Source organism: Mirounga angustirostris, unplaced genomic scaffold, assembly GCF_029215605.1.
Source record: "Mirounga angustirostris isolate CCGP_5_RB_7025 unplaced genomic scaffold, mMirAng1.0.hap1 SCAF_11, whole genome shotgun sequence".
Classification (NCBI taxonomy): Eukaryota; Metazoa; Chordata; class Mammalia; order Carnivora; family Phocidae; genus Mirounga; species Mirounga angustirostris.
The window spans coordinates 2,467,290-2,489,793 of record NW_026991719.1 but is presented as its reverse complement, the minus strand read 5'-3'; positions in this window follow the sequence as shown (position 1 = coordinate 2,489,793).

Below are 22,504 nucleotides of genomic sequence, written 5' to 3'. Positions count from 1 at the left end.
GAGACAAGACTTGTCCTTTTAGTGACTGCTTCACCTGGAAAAAAACCTGGCCCCATGCTTCCAACGTGTTAAAGAAGAATGATAATAATAGGCCTGGAGAGTTCACGGGTTTCTTGTGACAGTCAAATCTGGAATGGGAGAGTAGTGAGAATTTTAAAGTGTCACATAAATGTAGGTTAGCATTAACGGATTTGGGCTCAGAATACAGAATTTCCTAAGTCCTATAATGGTCTCGAATGCTGATGGATAGTATAATATGAAGAACTGCCTGGAGTATTTCAAAATACTGTATATATTATTTAAGAATATATGTACGTACTACTCCTGAAACCAATATTGTACTGTATGTTGACTAACGAGAATTTAAATAAAAGTTTTTTTAAAAAGAATATCTGTATGTATATTATATTACTATATTACATATATTTTGTAGCCTATTATATTAATATGAAATATAGTGTGTATTTACATAAATATATAATTACATGAACTATATTGTTAAAATCTTATATATAATATATTGTTGTACTATATTTTTATATATATCATATATATTATATTTTATATATTTTATGTAAATAAAACTCTCATTCCTTCTGAAAGGACTAAGACCCCCCTCCCCGCCCTTTGGAATCTATATTTTTTAATCAAATGAGAACTTAAGTCTTTAAGGAAAAATAACACAAAATATAGCACATTAAACTAACTATCCTGAGGCCCATATTCCCCTTTGATTAAATAATCCACTTAATGTAAAGAGTACTTTTTAACTACAGCATACTAATAAGGTCAATATTAGGGAAAACAAAGAAAACCAGAATGTACTCCCTTATACTTTTAGTTTGCTTCTACGAACCTTTAATCTGGGGCAAAAAGCCCAAAGAATCTGGACACACACCTTTCTGCCTCTGGCACAATTTTCTGGAAAGTTCTGGAATGTTCCTCCTCTGCTCTAGCAAAGGGGAAAACACAGAATTTACAATTCTGCTGACTTTGTAAAGAATACAGAAACCAAGACTTTGCTTTCCCTGCCATTCCGTGGAGGGGACAATAGGGAAGAATCAATCCATTGATCAAACAGTAAAATAAACGAGCTCGTCAAAATAAGTGAATCCATTAGAAGAAAGCCCCAGCATTTCAGAATCCTGACTCTGGAAAATTCTGGGCCAAGAAAGGTCCCATCTTCAGACACAGTTTTGAAAGGTACACTGTAATTGCATGGCTTAAAAATCCGTTCCAGTACTTTTGGGTTTTTCTTTCTTCACACAGTCTGTGGGGAGGGAGCTGGGTGGATGTGCAATTTATCCATCCCTCCTTGCTTTTAGAAAACCGTCTTCCAGGGATGTTTCTGGGCACAGGGCTGTGGGCTGAAACACTTCCTCGGACTCCTTTGGTTCCAGGCGTGGCCGCGACACTCATTTCTGGCCCATTACATTTAGGAGAGATGCTGAAGGCAAATTCGGGTCCTTTCTGAAGCAACCTGCTTGCCCTCTACTCTCCCCCTCTGGAGCATGGCATCACTCTCAACCAGCCAAGAGGAAAACCCTTTGCCACATCTGTTTACAATAGTGTTATGGATTAACTTACGTCCTTAGGGGGGCGGGGGGAGATATGTTGAAGTCCTAACCCCCGGTACCTTAAAACATGACTTTATTTGGAAATAGGGTCCTTGCCGATGTGATTAAGGGAAGGATCTGAGATGAGACCATCCTGGATCAGGGTGGCCCTAAATCCAAGGACAGGTGTCCTTGTAAGAGACAGAAGAGGAGACACGGACACAGAGGAGAAGCCACGTGAGGACGGAGGCAGAGATGGGAGGGACGTGGCCACGAGCCCAGGGACACCTGGAGCCCCAGAAGCTGGAAGAGGCAGGGAGGACCCTGCCCTGGAGCCTCTGGAGGGAGCTTGACCCTGCCCCGCCTGGATCTCAGCGGCCCTGCCCCGCCTGCATCTCAGACTTCTGGTCTGCAGAGCTGGGAGGAGGATGAATTCATGTGGTTTTAAACCCACTCGTCTATAGTCATTTGTTTCAGCAGCCACAGGACCCTCATAAATGCACTTAAGCCTGTGTTGTAACTGATAGAAAAATGCCGTTCATGAAAGCAGGCACGATCACAGATTTATCATAAATCCCACCTAAACCTGGCCTAATACAACAACCTCATTTTACAAACAAGACATCTGAGTTTTGGTGATACAAAATCAAAACAAAACAAAAAAAAAACTTTCCTTGGGAGTGATTGTCTAATTTTTGAAAGATAGACTTTATCAGGATATAGGGGCTCTTTTTTTTTTTTTAAATTTGAGTTTGCTAAAAGTTTTTTTTCTATCATGAATTAACATTTGTTACACGCTTTTTAAAAAACACTTTTGCCCTTTACTCTGCAAATGGATTGAGTCCTGTGCATATATTTTCAGATAATCAACCATTCGCGCATTCCTAGGATAACCACAATTTGGTTACAATGGACAATTAAGAAAATAGTTATTTGAATCATACAACACCACTTCCAAAATAAACACTGTGATTTTATCCAGTCACAGTGCTCATGGGAATGGAGTTAAGAAAACCACTGGATAAGATTTAGAGTCCCCACATACTTATATACTTGTTTTTGCCTTGTTATTAGCATGATTTAAATGAAAGTAAAGAATGAAGAGAAAACCAGCTAAATGTGCCACAACAGGGAATAACTAAATCATGCGGCAATCATCCAGTGAAATAAATAACATGATTTAAATTTAAACGGATGTGCGATGCATTTTGTATACCCTCATATACGATTCACCCCAGATGGTAACAGTGCTGATTTTTTTTCCTTTGCATATAGAGTTTGTACATTTCCAAATAATGAAAGTGATATTAAAAATAGTGGAAATGAATTTTAATGTGTTTTAAAAACTCCCTTTCCCTTCCTCCCAGCTTTAAAGATAATAAATAATAAATAGCCACTGAAAACATTGCAGACATAGAAGAAAGTGTTACTGTCTGCTGGTGAAGAAAAAGATGGGATATCTAGTAACCCTCAAAAAGATACAAATAGATGAAAATGTCAACAGCAATCAAAAAAAAAAAAAAAAGCAAAATCAGAGGTGGGTCTTACTGGCTGTGGATGGTCCAGTTTGGATTGTTGGGGTTTTAGGTGCCAATAAGCAACTTCACTGACGTTTTATGTATCTTACGAGGGAGGGCAGGTGCGTCTGTCAGGTGTAACTCAGGTGGGTGAGCTTCCGCACCTGTTCATTCCCTCTTGTCCTTGCATGTGCTGTAAGGACCTGTGTAGATAAACGAGAAAAGAAAAAAACTGATGAGACAGTGCCTCCTTCAAGGGACAGGGGTGCGGGGCTCACAGGTGCACGACTGAGCCGTCCTGAAACTACCTTCACCTGTCCACATCCTATTTGTCAGCAGACACGCGTGGATCAATGGCTCCCAACATCGGCCCTATTTTACAGTGACCTTTAGGAAACCACAGACTACATGCATTTTAAAAACCATCTGCTATGTCATTAGAAGCCCGCTACCCTTTTCAGTAAATTTGCCATTTCCAGGTTGCCCCAAATATTTTGCCTTTGAGGTGTTGTGCAACGTGTGTATGCAGCCACGTGAATGTTCCGCCTGACCAGAAAAGTCCAAAGCTGATAATTTGTTTGACCTTTGTTTAAAAATAAATTGTTTCGCCTATCAGAAGATAACAGGGATATGCAGGGAAATAATGAGCCGGGCTGTCGTTCTGCCAAGGTAGAAAGAAATTGGATGAGCAACCACTGAGCCTTGAAAGATCCCGAAACTTTCTGTGACATTCTTTTAGCTCATAACACACTATTTAATGCTGTTTGTTCTCTGGGAAGGGGGAAAAAAAGAGAGAAAACGCTGCCGTGCTTTGAAGAACTCTGATTTCAGTATCGTCTGAAGTCTGGTTCACTCACTTTTTTACTCCGCTCATGTCCAAGACATGCAGAATCCACCAGAGCCATTTGGTTTCTCAGGAAATGGAAATATAGTGAGGATTGGGATTTAAGCCAACGTCCCGTCCTAAATACAGGGTTTGATCTCTTTGTCGACTGAAACCCTACAAAGAACTCTACCCAAGCGTATTCCTGAGCGCACTTACTAAAGAACGTCCACTCTGTGATCTCGGGAGGTATCGTGGAAGTCAATACAAACCCAACTGCGCCATTTGCAACGTCGTTCATTAATGTCGTTCATTAATGTCATTCATTAATCCGTGCTATCCAACCACGAAGACAATTTCATCAGCCCACGTAGTGCTCATCCTTTCGACATCTGACGGATCACGGAGTCCTTAATTTCTGCCTCCTACCCTGAGTCAGAGGACACGAGCCCCGTTTTCTTTCCCCCCGAAATCCCAGCATTTACATTCACACATTCATCTTCCATGACGTAATTTAAACAGTCTTCAAATATTTAACTATGAAAGTACGTTGAATCGCCTTCCTGAATTTACTGTGCCTGCGTCTCATCGATCTCCGGAGACACCTGCTTTCTCTCACCATCACTGTTGCATAGGGATGCTGAATAAAATTATGGCAAAGCTATCCTTGACCACCCCTGTCCACGTGTCTACTTCCCCTACGTCTCACCTACATAAAGGTTATCTCTTTCCTTAATAGGTGTCACTTCCTCTTTTGCTTTTCTCAGCCTTCCTTTACTGTGTCAATTTTCCCTTGTCCATGAACACATGGAAGAGAAAAACTTGCCCATTATTGCTGATTTTCTCTGCTCTGTTCTGAGCCCGTGCATTTTTGTACTTCTGAGCCTCAACATCTTTCCCCGAGTCTGTGTCCTGTTATGTATAAAGTTATCTCTTGTGGGCAGCCCTGGGTTTCTTCATCCGTTGCAAGAAAACACTACCCGTGTCTCCTTATAATGTCGTAAATGAAACTTTTTCCTGTTCCCTCCACGTGATTTTCCTGCAGAACAAAACAAAAACACGCTTCTCTAGCTCTTGGCCCAGAAGGTATATGAATCCCTGAATCTGTACTGAGCACTACTTTTCTTCCTTCTATGGACCATTCCTACTTTTCCACCTCTCCTGGACTACTTGAACGCAAAATGCTCCTTCAAATAATCCTTTTACGTGCATACCCTAATGCCCATGACATCAACCACTTAACACACCGTATGTTGCATATCAAAACGACATGCATAATGTATGCATCACAGGACATGGGTTCCAGAATGTACATGGCAGCACATGGCCTAACATCATATAACAACCTACCGATGACCTTATTCCTATCCCTTTATGAATCTACTTTTTTGTTCTCCCGTTTATCTTCCCAATACCATTTCTACTCTGCTCCAGTCAATTCTGTGAGGCACGGATGATTGGCTGAGAACACAGAGATCTTAAGTTTGGGCAGGGAGCAGGTCTTGGACCCGGATCCTGAGCAGACCTGCCTTTTACTTTTACAAGGAAACTGCCGAAATACTTTAGTTAGATATTATAAAATTAAATCAAGAAAACCAGTAATGTGTATCTGTGCCTTCTCTGTTCCTGTTTTAACATGACATAGCTTTATAATAGCTTAGAACACAGGATCTAAATTGGAAACATGGATGGGGCAGGGGGTACAATGAGGGTCTTCTGCCTGAGACCTGCCCCAATATCTTTCCACCTCCAGTTCTGGGTCTTCACTTCTTTAGCATCCACACGTGGTCATCACACCCTGCACACTCATCTTCCATCTACCCCACAACATTCATATCCCATCCACCCCCTTAAAACATATCCATAGTCCACCCCTGCCCTCCACGGGTGTCCATACTCCATCCACCCCCTTAACACTCATCCATTTTCCAGTCCTGCTCTCCGTGGACATCCATACTCCATCCACCCCCTTAACACACATCCATAGTCCAGCCCTGCTCTCCGTGGACATCCATACTCCATCCATTCACTTAACACACATCCATATTCTAGCCATGCCACCCACGAGAGTCCATACTCCATCCACCCCCTTATCATACATCCATATGCTAGCCCTGCACTCCATGGATATTCATACTCCAACCATTCACTTAACACACATCCATATTCCAGCCCTGCCTTCCATGGGCATCCATACTCCATCCACCTCCTACAGCAGCCACATGATCACCCTGCGAGAACAGTAACGCTGTTGGGTGTGTGGTTCATGGAATAAGACACAGGCACTGAAGTGGATGCAGGCAAAGCCATTGAGGTAGAGATGTCCAGCGTCCCAGGTATCCAGAGTGGGATCTAAGATGGAGTCCCGGTCCTTGATCTCTTAGACTCCTTGCAGGGAGAAACATGGACAGAGGAGGATCAGAACCAGGTCCTCAGAAGCGTGATAGAGGACAGAAGCCCGTGGAGCCTTGGTGCTCTTGCTTGCCCTGCCATCTGGTGTTCTTTTCCAGGGTCATCACATAGCCCATGCAGTGCATAGCACCATCCCTGGTTTTCTATCCCTGGCACCTCTGATTGTCAATCACCACACTGAGTGTTGCCCAAGGCTGGGCACCACTTGCAAATACCCAAGAAGGAAAGAGCTACTTCTCTTCTACATGCTCCCCCATGACTGCAAGGGGGTACTTGTATTTGGCACCTGGGCTAGGTTTGGATAGACTGCCTGAGCTGTAGGTATTCGGACCAACCCTTGGGGAGGGCACCACTTTTCTTTCTCAGTGCCAGGTGCTCCCTGGTGCTCAGCCTCTTGCAGGTGCGCCCTGGTGCTCAGCCTCTTGCAGGTGAGTCTTGGTGCTCAGCTTCTGCCAGATTCCCTTGGGTTTGCAGAACAGAGAATTGCAGCTACCTCATCGCCTGATGGTGCACTGAGGAAATCCCACCTCATCACTGGCTGAGCCATCCCCTCCCCTTGGGGCCCCACACCCTACATCACCTTCATGTTGAGCAGAAGCTGCCATCCCTATTCCTGTAGAGATTAGCTTGGATTTCAGCATGAGTCACTGAGCCGGATGCTTAGAATGTGTTCGCCTTTCTCTAAGTATGTTCTGCTCGACTAGTTGCTTTAGGAAAGGCTCTTTTCTGGTTTGAGTATTTCCCCTTATCTTCTCCGTGAATAGCGGGGTCCATCTGGGCTGTCACTCTGTCTTACTTGTTGCAGGCTTCCCCGCGCTCCTGTTTCCATTATATACATTTTCATAAAAGAGAGTGTTTACTTGACTTCCCTCCTTGTCGTTCTTATAAACAAACTCCGGCACTCGGTGTCTACCGAGAGGGAAGAAGCGCTTATCTCTGCTTCCTTACAAAAAGCCTGGAGATGCTTTGCTTTGTGTGCAGAAGGCTTATTTTGTTTGTCTCTTCGGAGGCATAACAGGTCTCCATAAGCATTAGTTTCTGTTGCCTCTAACCCTTAATTCCTGCCCCGTCGGGGTGGGGTCGGAGCTCCTGAAGAGGGATTATGTAGAAACTTTTCTCTTTCATCACTGCAATGGGCCCCAAAACTATGTGTGCAATTCTTGGCTGCTTTTCCAGTAACGTGTGCTCTGTGTCCCAACCAGGGAGGATCCCAGTGGAAGCCACTTGGTCTTCCTCTACTAGCCCTTTGGAGATTCACCGCTATCGCTCTTGTTTCCCATGTATTCCCTCCCTCTTACCTTCTTTATTATTATTATTATTCTTTGAGACATTCCCCAGACCACCTTTCCTGCAGACTGTGCATCTAGATCTTTCTTGCATTATAGTGCCTTTCGTGAAATCAGTAGAAACATGTGTTCATCTACCTTACATGCTCCCTTCCCTTTGGCATACCAGAGGAGGAATGTCTGAAGCTCATTGCCTCCATTTATACATCTTTATGAATCCAATAATAGAGTTATACTCTACTAAGAAGTATTGGACAAGCCACTAGTGATTTAGATGTCCATGTTCTGCTTGGTCCCAAGATTAATTTTTTTAAACAATTTTATTTTGTTTTATTTTATTATGTTATGTTAACCACCATACATTACATCATTAGTTTTTGATGTAGTGTTCCATGGTTCATTGTTTGCCTGTAATACCCAGTGCTTCATGCAGAACGTGGCCTCTTTAATATCCATCACCAGACTAACCCATCCCCCCATCCCCCTCCCCTCTAGAACCCTCAGTTTGTTTCTCAGAGTCCATAGTCTCTCATGCTTCATCTCCCCCTCCCCTTCATTTTTCCCTTCCTAATATGTTCTTTTTTTAACATATAATGTATTATTTGTTTTAGAGGTACAGATCTGTGATTCAACAGTCTTACACAATTCACAGCGCTCACCATAGCACATACCCTCCCCAGTGTCTATCACCCAGCCACCCCATCCCTCCCACCCCCCACCACTCCAGCAACCCTCAGTTTGTTTCCTGAGATTAAGAATTCCTCATATCAGTGAGGTCATGATACATGTCTTTCTCTGATTGATTTATTTCACTCAACATAACACCCTCGAGTTCCACCCACATTGTTGCAAATGGCAAGAGCTCGTTCCTTTTGATGGCTGCATAATATTCCCTTGTCTATATATACCACATCTTCTTTATCCATTCATCTGTCAATGGACATCTTGGCTCTTTCCACAGTTTGGCTATTGTGGACATTGCTGTTATAAACATCGGGGCGCACATACCCCTTTGGATCACTCATTTGATTTTAAAAAGACTCTCCTGTGGTAGTTAACTTGTCTTCCTGAATATCTGAGAAGGTAGACAAACCAAGCAATAAGATCATGTAGAAAGGATCAGGCCAGAGGAGATGGTTAACCACCCCTTAGGGCATTTGCCACCAAATTACTTTTGAACACAAAGAGAAACCTTGCCTCAGCTTCCCAAGGAAAAACAAACACCTCAACCGAAAACTGAATGGTTCTTCATGCTTCTTCCACTCATGTTGCTCACTGCCACCTTCCAAGTCCCACGTGGGTGCATCTGCTTGGTGGGATATGGGGCACATGGCGGAACCTACCCACAAGAGGAGGAGGGATCTCCAAACTCCAGAAGAGGCAGCTTATCTAGGAGGGGATTGGGCTTGATGAAGGATGGACCAGTGGAGAGCTTCTGTCTGAGAACCTTCCTTGGGCTGCTCTACTTTCTTACAAACTCTCTTTCCCATTACTGAACCCCAAACAGCAATGATCAATCCCATAATTACTTAACATAATAATCTCCCAGATGGAGAATAATCAGAATCTCATTTATCACTGAGAACATCTCTGGGTTTTGTCAATCCCCCCTCTAGTTAAGTGGTAACCTCACCTTCATCTCCAAAATAAGCTAAATGGTGAGGTCACCCTACCAACACCCAATGCGAAGTTGCAGGGGAAATGGAAAGAGAGGTATTTGGTACAAGTGGTAGATCCATCATTGTAGCCAACCCTCTTCTTCAGCAAGTGGACCCCAAGTGGAACTCCTTGAAATTCTTCTCACCAGGGAACTTACTTTCCTCCTTGAGTCCCCTTCCCCATTTTAGGCACCTGAAAGCCACCAACAGGCTACATGTCTACACTGTCTTCTTCTACTGGTGCCAACACCTCCTGTAGAGTTGTCAGTAAACCAGGCGTGATCTGCCTCCACCATCAAGTGGTCATGGGGACCCCCCCCCCATGAGGCCACTAGGTGTAGGTTTTGGAAGAACAGGCGGTGCAGCAGAATAGAGATCACAGACTGTCAGACTGGGGCTCCTTCACATTTAGGTCCTGTTTTCCACCCTCAGGAACTATGGAAGCTCAGTCCCAATTGTGACCAAGGGCTGATGCCCACACCAACTTCCTGGCAATGTGGATGGGCAGTTCACGATGGGGACCTTGAGACGCATGGTCACTAAGTTCTACCTGAGCCTCTCTTTCTATCTTCTGGGGCTCAAAAGGCAATCCTGAAGTTGGTTTTCCCCGGGAGGCTGGCTCTGTGCTTAAGGAGGCACACTTGCTTCATAACCCTGAACTTGACTCTTGTCTTGCTGTAGATGCTCCTATCAGGTTCTGATTTGGCAGACTCTACAGGTGGTATGAGGTCATCAATGCCAAGTCGTATTGCTGCTTGCACTGCCTCCTGGAGCTGCTAAAATCCCCTTCCTTAATGTGGGTCTCTTTCAAAGTGCTTCAGATAACTTAATGAACATAGTAAGGGCAGTATGTTCAAATACCCCAAAGCAGCGGTGGAAAATACCCTTTCTTTCACTTTGGATGAAGTGTTCTGACAAGTCACAAGCAACAGACTCTACAAAAATTTCTCCAGAGTGGCCAATCCCTTAATATTTTTGTGATATTTGTTTACTACACTTGGTTAACATTTCTCCCCAAGGTTTTCAAGGTAGTTGCTTCTTCTTGCTCAGCAGGTCCTATCACCATGATATAATCAAAACTGGGTGCTAAGACATGCCTGTCTCCTGATGTATCTTGGGGATCAAATACCCTCCTGATGAAGATAGCTCCTTGAGGGAAGTCGGTGTAATACATGGCGTCTCCTGTTACGTCCCTGCTTCTTGAACTACCCTCCTCTGACTGTTGACCTTTGATGATAAGAAAAGAGACACAAAAGCATTTTCCATATCCATGGGTGCTTCCCAGGTTCCAGGGTTGACATTAACCACTTGTGGAACAACAAAGAAATCAGCATCACCATATAAGTAAGCTCACCATGATCCAGGAAATCTCTACAACCTGCCACTCCTCAGCCAAGCCCAACAGGCTCATTATATTAGCATTGATTTAGTTTGCTAAGGCTTCCATAACTCAATACCACAGATAGGGGGACTTAAACCACAGCCATTTATTTTTTACAGTGTTGGAAGCTGGGCATCTGAGATCCAGGAAGGGCTAAGGCTGGTTCCTCCTGCGGCCTCTCTCCTGGACTTGTAGACCACATGTTCTCCCTGTGTCCTCATGTGGTCATCCCTCTTTGTGTCTGTTTCCTCATCTCCTCTTCTTATGGGATCAGGGCCTACCCTAGTGACCTCATTTTACCTTAATCCCCTCTTCAAAGACCCCATTTCCAATAACAGTCCCATTCTGAGGCGCTGCAGGTTAAGGCTTCAACATGTGAGTTCTGGGTGGACACAACTCAGTTCATAACAAGCATACATAAAGGACCACTATCCCTACATATTGCTAGACTCTAAAGACAGCACTAATCTCCAGCATTTCCCAGGGACTTCTTGCTGGGTGGGTTTACCATTTTGGTAAAAAGAGGTAACATGACAGGTCCTGCCATTATAACCCTGACTTGAAGGTACAAAGCCAATGTTCAGGTCCCTGCTAGGTATTAAGTATATGGACTCAAAATACATATATTTAGAAACAGGAGAAACAGTGACATAGTGGCTTAGACCTATAAGTTAGGTTTGTATCATGACTCCATTTAAGTGAACCCCTTTCCTGAGAAGTCCCCACTCTCAGTTACCAGAGAAGCATTCTGAGCCACGGGGAATGTGTGCTAACTCAGAGCCAGTGACCCAAAAATCCTCAAAAGTCTGGTATCTTTTGTTCTTCACGTAACGTTAGTTTTGTAAATAGTGTTGGCTCACTGAGGGCCCTTCCTGGACAACTCCCAGGCTGGAAATAACGTAGATCTGGGTACAGTTGAGGCACCACGTACCACAAGATAAGTACCCACTCATTGTAACCATGTACTTTCCCAGCGTTGGACCATAACACAGACAGCTTCCCTCTTTGGGCCCTGAAGATGTTGTGGTGAATTAGCCTTCAACAAAGATCATGAGTGAAACCTACCGGTTCTGGTGCTGGTCCTGATGCCTCATCATCCATGACCTCTAATGACGTTGAGTGCTTAAACAATCTCCTGTGGACGTCACTCACTTTCTCCTTCCCCAGTGATTATGTGAGCACATTTCAGATGCCACACAACACAATTCTCATCCTTTGTGTCTGAGTCTGTGAAGACCACAATGGCAAAATCCCATAGACAGGGCATCTTAAATCCAGCGCCTTAGACCGCTCGGCCACGCTACCTGCGTTAGACAGGGCATCTTAGACAACAGACATTCCTTTCTCCCAGTCCTGGAATCCAGAAGCGGGAGATCCAGGCACAGGCAAGACTTGGTTGTGGTGAGAACTCTCTGCTTGGTGTGTAGACAGGGCCACCCTCCTCTGTTTTTACATGGCTTTTCCCTTGGCTACCAGTCCTACTAAATTAGAACCCTACCCTTATGACCTCACTGAACTTTAGTTACCTCACAAAGCCCTATCTCCAAATCCAGTCACATGGGAAATTAGGGCTTCAATATACAAATCTGGGGAGAACACAAACCAGTCCATAGCATCTTGCACACATATAATGCAGCACTTTTAACAGGGGCTAGATTTGCTTATCAATATACTTCTCAGTGGTCTTATAAAGGGAGAGAACCTTGAGCCCTCATGGAGAACACAGGCAGGTCACACGTGCCCAAAGCCTTCATATTCCCCATTTCACATCCCTCCAGGGACTTTGTGACATCTCACCTTACTCAGTATTCAATCAATACACCAAACACTGAAAGGGCCTCCCAGCTGCTCTTGAGTAGATGCAGCCATAAAAATAAATTGAAACGAATTTTTAACAATTTTCCTCCTTCTTTGACTAGCCCATGCAGCATCTTTCCCCATTTCCACAGATATTCTCCTAGGATTTGTTGATTAAAAAAAATAGCTAAACATTGCCTTCATTGTAGTGCATGCTTCTCTTCTCCCTGGACTCATTTAATACAAATGGCCCCAGGGCTAGCTGGGATCTGACTTTTGGGATCGTTCTGGAGACCACAGGAAAGGAAAAGGATGGGGCATAGAGAAAAATGACAGTCCCTTGGGAGGTAACATCTTAGGTGAGGTGACATGGCAGGTGAGATGACATGTCAGGTGAGGATGTTACAAGGCATTCCAACAAGGTGGGCACAGCCTCATTGAAGTACCCTGAGTATTTATGAGTGAGGGAACATCCACATCAGGATGCCCTGCAATGTTCCCATTACAACCCTTGGAGTGTCTTGGGGTGCCTGGGTGACTCAGTCAGTTGAGCATCTGCCTTTGGCTCAGGTCATGATCCTGGGGTCCTGGGATTGAGCCCCGCATTGGGCTCCCTGCTCAGCGGGAAGTCTGCTTCTCCCTTTCCCTCTGCCCCTCCCCCTGCTCATGCTCTCTCTCTCAAATACATAAATAAAATCTTAAAAAAAAAAAAAGTAACCCTAGGAGTGTCATCACATCTTCCCCATCAGCTTGACTAGAGACCGAGGAAAGTTGCCCATCATGCTTTGTTGAAACCAAGTAGCACAACCCCATCTAAATTCCACATATATCAACCCTGGGCCCATAAAAAAATCAGAGCCTATTTTGAAGGTAAATAGGACTATCCTATATTGAATCAAGGATTTTCTTTCTTTAAGAATCCATAACACATGGGGGGCCTGGCTGACTCAGTCAGTAGACCATGTAGCTCTTGATCTCGGGGTTGTGGGTTCAAGCCCCACACTGGGTGTGGAGATTGCTTAAAAATAAAATCTAAAAAAAAAAAAAAATCCGTAGCACAGTAAGGTATAATCTACCACACTTCACAGTTCTTATTGCCTGTGAGCCGATTAAAATGGTTTATTGCATCCTAACGTGGATTGCCAAACCGTGGCTTCACGAGGCCCTCATTGTGATTAATAATTCAAGTGCCTTCGACCATAGCATTCAAGCATCAGTTCAAATAAAAATAACCTACCGGAAATCCCCTTGCCTGGATGGTCCATTACTGCAGGCATTTCCGTAATGTGTTAGTGAGGGCTCATCATTAACAGTGGAACACACTGAATGTACTCTAAGTAGAAAGGAACAAGTTACAGATGATTTTGTAGTTTAAACATGGTGTTTTTTTAGAGAGAGAGGAGCCCAATTTCAAGCCATCCTTTGAAAGAAATATGGCACTGGCCAGCGGGACGATCCACTTGTCAGCTGCAGAATCCCAGAACAACACAATAGGACTGAGTACCAGAGCATAATGAGGTATCTGGTCTACCTCACACATGCAGTAGAGGGGTGGAGGATGCCTCCAACCAGAAAAATGGGGACCTACACAGCTTCAGGGGTGTCTGTGATAACTAATACTTTAGTTACCAGCCTGCAACATTCCAGGAAGAACATCAAGGACAGACCTTGAAAAGACACTGCAGATTGCAAGAGAATTTTGGAGTTTGTGCCATAGCCATGATTTATTTACTTGACATTTGTATCTGTCAAAAGAATGTTAGAGTGAGAGCATTCTAACTGTATGCAGAATATATAGAGGCTATTTTATATATAGACTATATATTTGTATATAAAGTATATAGCATATTAATATTATGATCATTAATTATATTAAAATTTAATTTAATTATTTCTATAGAAAATTTGTTAGATTGTTAATTAATATTAATAATTGATATATTGATTAATTATTATATATTAATATAATATATAGCATATAGTATATTACTATATTTACTGTCATTAATTATTAATATATTGATTATTACATATTGATATAATATATAGGATATACAACATATATAGTATATAGCATAAATATATATATGTACATATATACCATACATATATATGCTATATATCACTATAATATATAGTTTATTTTTATAGACTATATATACTATATTATATATTAATCTATATACACTATATATAATATAATATGATAATAATAGTATATTACTATATATTATATAGAATATTATATATAGACTATAGTATACAGTATATAGTCTAAATATACTTTATTATATATTAATTAGTCTATATTATATATACTCTATATATACTAAATATATGTACATAAGCATAAATTTTGAAATAGCAAAAAACCGATGAGTTCATAGACAACCGTATATATATATACACACATATATTCATGGATATATAACTTATGTAATATATATAATACACACACATATAACACATACACTTACCACGTTCAAGAAGTGCCACTGGGAAGAGACCACGAAAATCAATGTTCAGAATTTCTGAATAAATCTCCAGCTTAAAGATTTTTCACTCTGTGATTCTGTAATCATCCTTGTCCTTGGGATGATGTCAAGGTCTTGAGTCTGGAACAATTTCACATTTATGGCACTTACTCATGAAAATAAAATACAGCCCTAGCAGACATTGATCAACTGATTTTGGGAAACAGATTCTACGTAATCTACTTTCAGAAATATACATTGATAAATATTGTTTTGATTAATAATCAGGAAGTCCATGCAAGAGTAACCCGAGGCTCTTTGTACTTCTTTGTGGGATATATTCAACATTATGTGAAGAATAACAGTGCCGATCTATTCCAAATTTTTGCTATTTTCACTCAAGCTTGTTTATGTTCATTTCCCTCCCTTAATAAGGTAAATCTTGATTTGGAGGCATTTTCTAGGAACACATCCCATGTTACATTCTGTCCTCTCCAACCAGTGCTGTTTAAAAGCATTTTATAGCAAGATCTGTGAAATGTAAGGGGAATAATATTACCAGTGTTTCTGATGAAATGCTTTTAGTTGGGGTTTTAAGGATTGATTAATTCACTCAAATCGCATAAGAGCCAACATGAAACGTAAAGTTCTCAGAGTGCAAACTTCAGTGCAGCTATCTTAAACCCAATCTTTCTGAGAGCGAGGCTTAAAAATCAGGAGGATTTGATGAATTCCAATCGGGTCCTTTGTTAATGGACTAAGTCTGACGCTGCAGGTCCCGAGAGCACGCTATCACTTTTATCCTGCTCAGCAGAAAGAAAAGAACATTCTGTATTCAGCATTACTCTTCCTGCAAATGTAATTGTGATTCCAAAATGTAAGCGGGATTTCAGGCTTGTAAAATGTGGCATGCATTAAAACTAGCATTTCGTGGAACTGGGCATGGTGTCCTTTAAAAATACATGAATTTGTCTCAATTATCCTCTCCCCCACCTTTTTTTTTTTTTTTTTGCAATCTATCTAGGTTTGTGTTGTGCTTTTTTTTTAAAGATTTTATTTATTTATTTGAGAGAATAACAGAGAGGGCATGAGTTGGGGGAGAGGCAAAAGAAGAGGGGGAAACAGACTCCCCACTGAGCAGGGAGCCTGACACAGGGCTCCATCCCAGGACCCTGAGATCATGACCTGAGCCGAAGACAGACGCTTAACCCTCTGAGCCACCCAGGAGCACCTTGCATTGCTTTCATTTGGCTAAAGTCAAACACTGTATTATGTAAAAATATAAAAACAATAAAGAACTTACTTCTATATCTTTACGAATATATTAGATGCCTTTTGCACGCAGTGATCTCCTTGTTTTTGGATTTTTTAAATGTTAACTGAGGAAAGTAGACAGATTGCTTGGATTATTTTTACTTCCATGAAAATGTACATTATACAATTTATATAATTTTCTATTTATTCAAGTACATAACGTGTGTATATACACATGCATTTGTGTGACATATATGTATGTGTTTACTATTTCGAGATGTATGGTGTCATGCATGTCTGTCCCTATATAGATACATATAAACGATACATATAAACATACATATACATCAATATAAACTGTTATCTGTCATCAGTGATTATAACTCGCAGAAAGTTCTGATGATGATGAGCATTTTTTTTAGCCATCAAATATTTGTTAGTTAAATACTGAGCATTTTTTTTAGCCATAAAATATTTGTTAGTTAAGGTGCAATAGCCAATCATCATATATATATAGAGAGAGACATATATGTAGAGAGAGGCATGCACGACACCATCCATCTTGAAGTAGAAAACAATACTACAGTATTGTGTAAACGTAACTTCTATATGCACCAAGAAAACAAAAAATTCATATGACTCGCTTTATTCCAACACCAGCTTTATTGAGGTGGTCTGGAACCAAACCAGCAATATCTCCGAGGGACACCTGTAAAGTTTAAGGACATACATCATATTGGGGTATTAGAAGCATATCAATAACTTTATGGTCTTTGGTTTGCAATATTACAACCCTCACATTTTATGTCTAAACAAGGGTTAAAGGGTTAGCAAAACCTTTTGTTAAATAGGACAGATCATTCCAAAAGGTGGTTTAAAAATATTTTTCCAAATATGGTCAAATGAGAGGGATTTGAATATTTCTGAGTGTTGAGGTGCCTGGGTGGCTCAGTTTATTGAGCATCTGCCTTTGACTCAGGTCATGATCTCAGGGTCCAGGGATCTGTTTCTCCTTCTCCCTCTGCTCCTCCCCCTCCCTGCTACTGTGTGCTCTCTCTCAAATAAATAAATAAAATCTAATAAAATAAAACAAAACAAAATGAATGTTTCTGAGTCTTTCTAATAGGATGTTTAACATTCCTTACCAGTTCAACAGAGAATGTAAGAGACCTAGTTTCAAAGGTTAGGGGTATCTTCCCTTTTGTTCAGATATTTGGCATCTGTCATCCTTGCGAATACTTTTATTAAACATGCACCATAAATCAGACACTTTAAAAATCAGGCAGAGCTGCCAAGCTTTCGTGCCATGGGAGAGAATTGAAATCCTTGATATTTGCCTCAAAACTATAAAAATAATAATAATAATTTTCAACATCGTGGCTTCATCTCCTTATGGCCATTCTGTCTCCTTTCTGCGTTGCTATTCACTGACCCTGAAGTCATGCCTTAACCCGATTTAATCTGGATTTCACATGATCAAGGCATAGACACCACCTTTGCTAAGCTTTCCGATTACCTAATTTTCAAACTCAATGAACAGCAAATAATTGCTAATATTGTTGCACTTTCCTGAAATATCTTTCTTACCTACAACCATCAACATTCTAGACGTCCCCACATGAAAGCTTCTCCTCTCTATCAAGAAGGACTCTGTTCATTATACATAGAAAGAATCAGGAAATACACCCCTGTCAACCGTGCTGATAGGATTATTCACGTCTCATGAGGATTATTTTGGGTTTTTTTTAATTGAAAGTGGAAGTTATATAAAACACATTATTCCTGTTGTCTTTGAAGCTTGCAGAACGAGCAAAACCATTTATTTCCATATGCCTTGTATTAGAGCTATTTATATGCAAAGCATTCTCCCTTCCCTGATAATGAATTCTGGAGAACAATGGCTATTTTTATTCATCGATTTATTTCCGACAATCTCTAGCATAATTCAGTTGTAGGTACTTAATAAATGTTGTATTGAATTTCCTTCTCTTCAGATCACATGTTCTCTTAGCAGAGAAGGTATTTAATGCACGTACAAAATATACATTCCTGGGGCACCTGGATGGCTCACTTGGTTAGGCGTCCAACTCTTGATTTCAGTTCAGGTTTTGATCTCAGGGTCATGACTTCAGGCCCCACATTGGGCTCCACACTGTGGAGACTGCTTAAAAAAATAAAAATAAAATAAGATGAAACATACATTCTTTCTCTCCCATTTCCATACTTCAGGAGACCTGCATAATCCTAGACCTTATAAGAGTAATTCATGTGAATACATTGTATTCAGAGTTAACTTTTCTTCATATATTTTGATTAGCCCAAGCATCACTGACGTGAGCCATTTAAAATGGCAGTGTGGGGTGCCTGGGTGGCTCAGTCGTTAAGCGTCTGCCTTCGGCTCAGGTCATGATCCCAGGGTCCTGGGATCGAGCCCCGCATCGGGCTCCCTGCTCCGCGGGAAGCCTGCTTCTCCCTCTCCCACTCCCCCTGCTTATGTTCCCTCTCTCGCTGTGCCTCTCTCTGTCAAATAAATAAATAAAATCTTTAAAAAAATAAATAAATAAATAAAAAGTAAATAAATAAAATGGCAGTGTGTCCTACCAGTGGACACAGAAACAAAATTCCCCATGATTGGTGTGGTGGGACTCCATACCTTACCATTTGCCAAGGAGAGAGGTTTCAGTGTTGAATCCCAGGCCACGATAAACCCTCCACCCTCCAACGAGGCCAGAGTGATGTTTGATGTTGACCTACTTTACATGGTCAGGTATTTTCGTATTATTTCCTTGAAGCATGGTTGCATTTGTAAAAATATGTCTACACCCACCCCGGTAAGCCAGCACATGACTTAACACGGCAATTAGGGCTCATTCAGCTGTTTAGCTACATGGCATTCTCCAGACATAGGTCTAGAGTTGCAGAGATAAAATACAGGATGCCCGCTTAAATGTGAAACATAGATAAACAATGTGTATTTTTACTGGAAAAAATACTTGCCATATATTTGCACGGACACATTTACAATAAAAATATTCACTGTGTATCTGAAATTCATATTCAGCTGGGAACTCTGTGCTTTTATTGGCTGAAACTGGCAATATCTGTTGACCCACTGGATGAGTGAACAATGTAGTCAAGAGCTGGGGAGTGCCTGGGTGGCTCAGTCGGTTAGGTGTCCGCCTTTGGCCCGGGTCATGATCTCAGGATCCTGGGATCGAGTCCCGCATCGGGCTCCCTGCTCAGTGGGGAGTCTGCTTCTCCCTCTCCTCTGCCCCTCCCCCAGCTCGTGTTCACTCTCTCTCAAATAAATAAATAAAATCCAAAAATAAAAAAAAAAAAAGGAGCTGAAGTTTTTAGAATCACCCTAATGGGAAGATATAATAACCCACCACGCAAGCGCACCCTTTAAAACACACATATGCCCACACACCAGGTACTCTAATAAAATTCCTACAATGCATAACTTTCCCCCCAAACCTTAGCTGGCTTCCAATGCCAGTGTCTCTAAGGAATTCGGAAATGGTTATTCTCTGCATCATTTTTTTTTAAAGTCTAATCATTCCTCAGGTTTTATTTTTCAGGCTAAATTATCTCAACTCTTCGATTACTCTCTTCCGTGTCTGTTAAATATTTCAAAATAATGGTTTTCTTGAATATACAAAATTGATGCTAAGGAAAAACTAGGAAAAGACCAGCTGGCTTCACGACTCTGTGGAAAATAAAGGCTCTTTCTGTGGTATTTAATGATAATGTCACACGTTAACCTCTAATCAGAAGAGCTCCTATGAATAATGTGAAGAAGTTAGCATATTAATGAGCCCAGCCCATATGCCTAAAAGTTATGAAAGTCAGTGCTGGGTTTTTTATGTAAAATAATAGTCTCTGAAGATAAATATGTTTGGTAGGTTTTTGATAACATAGCCACTGGTCTTTATTAATCTTAGAACTGTGTCATTCAGATATTATCAATTTGGATAGGTTTAGACATCTCAGAGAAAATACTACTTCAGTTTCTTTATTGAAAGAAAGTAGAAGTCAGATAAAAGACATTATAGCTATAAAATCTCAGGAGTTTGGCAGAATTACACAACGGCTTTGGAATGCTAACGCCACACCACAAATAACACTTGAAGGTAATTCTACTCAGAGGTTCGGAAGCACCGAGTACCAAAAAGTCCAATTAGTACAGCTAATGTGGATGATTAAAGGAAGGCTTCTCTGGAATGAATTCTAAAACTGTTAACTTTTTTTTTTTTTCTGGCAAAAGGAAAAAAAAACAAAAGTTAGCAAAGGAAAACAAGTCTGAAATATCATCTGTAGTACAGCAATAAAAGAATACATTTGCCCTCCCTCCCATTTCTCTGAGCTGGTCGAGTACAAAGACTGTCTCAGACACTGACATTAAAATATGGGGAAACTGGTCATTGTTTCGACAATCATGATAAATCCGTTGCTCGTGTCGTGGGCTACATGGAGGGATTAGTCTTTCTGCAGTATTCCCAGTGATTTCTAACTATGATTAATGATGGGATACGGAAAGAAAGCAGAGCCTAACACATCTGAATAGGGATCTCACAAAGGGCAAAAAGGACGGGTCTTTAAAAACAGGATATTGGGCACAGGATGAACAGTAACCATTTCCAGATGTCGATTCTCCCTGTGACAATAAATGCATTCCATGCAACTCCATACTATATTTATGGAGCTTGGGAGGAGGATTATTAAAGTTTATATGGGGAAAAAAATGTGTGAAAATAATTAGAACACACACACACAAAAAACAAACCAATGTCATTGAGAACTAGCCCTACCAGACATTTAAATAGTACAGGGTCTCTATTCTTTTTTGTATAATACAAAAATAAATAAGTAGAATCAAAGAGAAAGTTCATAACTAGGCTCAAATATATATGGGAATGTGCATAAAACAGCATCTCAAATGACTGAGCAGAAATTTACTTTCTATTACATAGTGCTTGGGACAACTGGGTAGACATTTGGAAAAACAATTCACATTAGTTATGTACTTCACACCAGAGGAAGACTACACTTCAGATGGGGACACTAAATGTTAAGAGAAAAATAGTAAAAAAAGAAAAAAAGAAAAGAAAAATATTAGTGCTAAAAGATAACATGAGTGAATTCCTTATATGTCACAGTTTTTAAAAATTCTGACTACATTCAAAATAAGTTTTCGAATGGCAAAACAACAACAACAAAAACAAAAAACAAACAAAACCCAAACCCAAGCACTATAAACAAAGTCGAAACGCAACTGAGAAAAATAGGGAAAATATTCACAACACACATCATAAATTAAGGGCAACATAAACCTCATGTATAAAATTTTTCTGTAAATTAAAAAAAAATAGCGAAAACTTTTTTTTTAATTGGCAAAAAATCATTAACAGGCAATATATATAAAATATGGCCCTTGATAGAGGAAAAAGATGTTCAGCCACCCTCAGAGAAACAGAAACTAAAATTAAACCTTCACTGGGATACCAGTTGTCTCCTAAAACTTATGAAAATTTGCTGTGGCTTTGAGGAAACTTCAGTCTTCATACGGTCCCCAGGGAACCCAAATTCTTATAACCCCTTTGAAGGTAAATTCGGCACCATCTGAAAAACAATAAAGCAAAGAAAACAGCAAACAACAACAAAATCACTGAATTCACTTACTTTTAAGCCATCAATCCCAGTCCTCAGAATTTACCGTGAAGATATGCTTCCGACAGTATAAAAACACACATCCCAAAGGAGAGTCACTGTAACATTGTTTGCAACTGCAAAATATTGGTGAAAAAAAACCCTGAAATGTCCATACATAGGAGGGGGTTTGAATAAACCATGGTGAATACCCACAACGTGGGATTAGGAAAACTGAAACAAAGAGAATTTTTTTTTTTTTTTAAGATTTTATTTATTTATTCATGAGAGACAGAGAGAGAGAGAGAGGCAGAGGGAGAAGCAGGCTCCCAAGGAGCAGAGAGCCCGATGCGGGACTCGATCCCAGGACCCTGGGACCATGACCTGAGCCGAAGGCAGACGCTTAACCGTCTGAGCCACCCAGGCGCCCGAAACAAAGAGAAATTTAAAAAGGTTCAGCTGAGCTAGCATGGAGAATTTTCAGATAATATTGGTAAGTGAAAACGCAAAATACAGAAGAGTATCCTAGTCTCTCCCTTGTGCACACACACACACACACACAAAAGCTAAAGGTAAAGTGAAAAATAAAAAGGTTCATTTGTATAGAAAGTAATACAATAAGAGTTAAGCAGAAAGTACTGATATTTTTGTTTGGGGGGACAGATAAACAGGACGGAAAGATCGGGGAAGTGGAGAT